Here is a 4588-nt window from a genome sequence, read left to right on the forward strand (position 1 = left end):
TTCCCATTCTGTTATTTTCCTCTATTTCTTTGCATTGATGGCTGAGGAAGGCTTTCTTATCTCTTCTCGCTATTCTTTGGAACTCTGCATTCAGATGTTTATATCTTTCCTTTTCTCCTTTGCTTTTCACTTCTTTTCTTTTCACAGCTATTTGTAAGGCCTCCCCAGACAGCCATTTTGCTTTTTTACATTTCTTTTCCATGGGGATGGTCTTGATCCCTGTCTCCTGTACACTGTCACGAACCTCAGTCCATAGTTCGTCAGGCACTCTATCTATCAGATCTAGTTCCTTAAATCTATTTCTCACTTCCACTGTATAATCATAAGGGATTCCCTCGCAATACTAATCTTCATTTCTAGCCATGGGGGCAGACTAATTCTAAATCCTTGAAACAGATCATCCAATTATCCTGGTTTGGATGAGATTTTTAAGCATGGCCTCTTGGCTTCAACCCAGAATCTGTGTTAAACAGAACAACAGCAACAAAAAGTTATGTGAAAGTGTTATTCTCTCAATTGTGTCTGATTCTTTGTGACCCCATGGACTGTATAACTCACCAGGCTTCTTTGCCCATGGAATTCTTCAGGCAAGAATACTGCAGTGGGTAGCTGTTCACTTATCCAGTGGATTTTCTTCACCCAGGGATTGAACCCAAGTCTCCTTCATTGTAGGCAGATTCTCTACCATATGGGCCACCAGGGAAGCCCACAAGTAGAACAAATATGGCTCTGAAAACTCAGTCTTTTGAAAGTGAAGTTCCCAAAGAATAGTTGGTATGTACAAGCAATACTCAGCAGTGGCCACAGGACTGGAAAAGGTCAGTTTTCATTCCAATCCCAAAGAAAGGCAATGCCAAAGAATGCTCAAACTACTGCACGATTGCACTCATCTCATATGCTAGTAAAGTAATGCTCAAAATTCTCCAAGCCAGGCTTTGGCAATACATGAGCCGTGAACTTCCTGATGTTCAAGCTGGTTTTAAAAAGGCAGAGGAACCAGAGACCAAATTGCCAACATCTGTTGGATCATGGAGAAAGCAAGAGAGTTCCAGAAAAACATCTATTTCTGCTCTATTGACTATGATAAAGCCTTTGACTGTGTGGATCACAATAAACTGTGGACAATTCTGAAAGAGATGGGAATACCAGACCACCTGATCTGCCTCTTGAGAAACCTATATGCAGGTCAGGAAGCAACAGTTAGAACTGGACATGGAACAACAGACTGGTTCCAAATAGGAAAAGGAGTTTGTCAAGGCTGTATATTGTCAACCTGCTTACTTAAATTATATGCAGAGTACATCATGAGAAATGCTGGGCTGGAAGAAGCACAAGCTGGAATCAAGATTGCTGGGAGAAATATCAATCACCTCAGATATGCAGATGACACCACTCTTATGGCAGAAAGTGAAGAGGAAATAAAAAACCTCTTGATAAAGGTGAACGAGGAGAGTGAAAAAGTTGGCTTAAAGCTCAACATTCAGAAAATGAAGATCATGGCACCTGGTCCCATCATTTCATGGGAAATAGATGGAGAAACAGTGGAAACAGTGTCAGACTATTTTTTGGGCTCCAAAATCACTGCAGATGGTGACTGCAGCCATGAAATTAAAAGACGCTTACTCCTTGGAAGGAAAGTTATGACCAACCTAGATAGCATATTCAAAAGCAGAGACATTACTTTGCCAACAAAGTTCTGTCTAGTCAAGGCATGTCTTTTCTGGTGGTCATGAGAGTTGGACTGTGAAGAAAGCTGAGCACCAAAGAATTGATGCTTTTGAACTGTGATGTTGAAGAAGACTCTTGAGAGTCTCTTGGACTGCAAGGAGATCCAACCAGTCCATTCTGAAGGAGATCAGCCCTGGGATTTCTTTGGAAGGAATGATGCTAAAGCTGAAATTCCAGTACTTTGGCCACCTCATACGAAGAGTTGACTCATTGGAAAAGACTGTGATGCTGGCAGGGATTGGGGGCAGGAGGAGAAAGGGATGACAGAGGATGAGATAGCTGGATGGCATCACTGACTCAATGGATGTGAGTCTGAATGAACTCCGGGTGTTGGTGATGAACAGGGAGGCCTGGCGTGCTGTGATTCATGGGGTCGCAAAGAGTCAGACATGACTGGACGACTGAACTGACTGACTGAACTGACAAGCAATAAGAGATCTCTAATATATTTAGATTTAGATTTAGGTGACAGAAATAATGATTTTAATTTTGCTTTGATTATAGATTTATATTTGTCAAACATGGAACAAAAAGTAAATAATTAAATACATATTCAATTTTTTCCAGAGACTTCTATGTTTAGATCTAAATGAATAGATCCAGGGACTTTCCTGGTGCTCCAGTGGTTAAGAATCCACCTTATAATACAGGAGATGTGGATTTGATCCCTGACTGAAGAACTAAGATCCCACATATGGTGGAGCATCTAATCCCATGTGCCACAGCTAGAGAGTCAGTGAACCACAATGGAAGATCCCATGTGCCACAATTAGGACCTGAGGTAGTTAAAAAAAAAAAAAGTAGATTAGTAAATTCTGTGTGTGTTTTTTTTTTTTTAAAGATGTTAAGTTTATTGCTATTGTTACAAATGTTTGTATTTCAATTTTTTTTAAAGTTTGCATTAAGCCTCTAAACTCTATTTAAATGTTATTTTTTTCTAAACTCATGGTAAATGCTAGCATATAGTTTATGTTACTGTAACATAGAGACTCAAATATGCTCTGATTAAAAAAAAAGAAGTTAAATGTCTCTCACATTATAATCTAGATGTAGGTAGATATTTCAGAGCAGGAATCAGCTTTTCTCCCTATTGTTATCAGGATCTAAAGTTCTTCTATATAATTTCTTCAATTCATACTGACATGGACCATATTTGCATGTTTACTGTTGGTCCTAACTCCACAGTTACAGCCACCATTCAGAAAAGGATAAGAGGAGTAAAGAAATCAAGTCAACTATTTGAAGAATTCAAAACATGAATATTTTAACATATTTTTTCTCACACCTTTTGGGCGAGAATTCCCATAACCTCAAAACTGAATTAATTCCAAAAGACGCCATAAAATATAGCCACTTGTTCAGCAGCTCTAGGTGAAGATTTTTTTAACTAAAGTAAACTGAGGAGATTAAATAATAAAGGGGGGAATTAGTCTTCTCTGCTATTCCATTTAGTTTATTACAAAAATTTTTTCTTGTTTTCTTGATTTTGATTCATCTTTAAGTTAGCTGTCATTTATCTTTGGCTTTTTAAAAATATTGATAAAATATCATTTTATCTTCTCATATATAGGTCAAATAACCTGATATAGGACTCTATAAAAACCATATTTTAAAGACTCTATTATCTTGAGAATTTTAATACCGGGGATCTACTTGTCACTTTTTCATAATCTTGTTATTCTTACTATATGTAATATGATGTCTTGCTTTATGATTGAAGTGTAGAAATAGCATCACAAGTATATACCTAGCTATGGTATTGAAATATAAACAGGAATATTGCTGATAAAATGTAGAAATTACATTTTATGGATTGAAATGTAAAAGTAGAAATGTAGGTATATATCTAGCTAATTATTTAAATCTTTTTTTTTTTCTTCTTTTTTTGGAGTAAAAGAGAATAGGATAGACTATGACTGATAGGCTGGATGAGATCTGAGAGCACTTATAGTTCTATATGCAGGAAACAAAAAATGTTTTAGAAAGAAAATGTAAAGTAAAAAAAAAAAAAAGAAAATGACACCATGTTTAATATAACATAAGAGCCCCAGTGATCACATGAAATGAGAATAAATCCTAGGAGAGAAGTGTGATTTTAAATATATCAGTATCTACAGAGTCACATGTCATATGGTGATAAATATGTATACATTGAAATGTGGGAGTGAGAAAGCAAAAATACACTTTTTGGAAGCAGTTATTAGACACAATTTTAAAGATTTGTCTTAACAAAGAATCTTAGCTTTGTGGAAGGAGGTTTGTTTTGTTTTGTTTTTGGTAATTAAAGGAATTAGAATTAATTTTATATGAAAATGAAGTGAAAGTCGCCCAGCCATGTCTGATTCTTTGTGACCCCATGGAGTATATAGTCCATGGAATTCCCTAGGCCAGAATACTGGAGTGGGTAGTCTTTCCCTTCTCCAGGGGATCTTCCCAACCCAGGGATTAAACCCAGGTCTCCTGCATTACAGGCGGATTCTTTACCAGCTGAGCCACAAGGGAAACCCCATTTTATAGGAAAGGGAAGTTCATAAATGACAGCATTGAAAGTAGAGTTAAGCATTCTTTGAGACCTTAACCTAGTAGAGAACAGGAATCATACTTGTCACCATTATTTTCCTCTTAGAACAAAGAACAGAGCCAGATACCTAGTAGATGTGTAATAAATATCTGTTGAATAGATGAGTAAGATAAAGATAAATAAAAAATATGTATTCTGCTTTATTGACTATGCCAAAGCCTTTGACTGTGTGGATCACAATAAACTGTGGAAAATTCTTCAAGAGATGGGAATACCAGACCACCTGATCTGCCTCTTGAGAAATTTGTATGCAGGTCAGGAAGCAACAGTTAGAACCTG

This window comes from Bison bison, unplaced genomic scaffold (genome assembly GCF_000754665.1).
Source record: "Bison bison bison isolate TAMUID 2011002044 unplaced genomic scaffold, Bison_UMD1.0 scf7180017864246, whole genome shotgun sequence".
NCBI classification, from domain to species: Eukaryota; Metazoa; Chordata; class Mammalia; order Artiodactyla; family Bovidae; genus Bison; species Bison bison.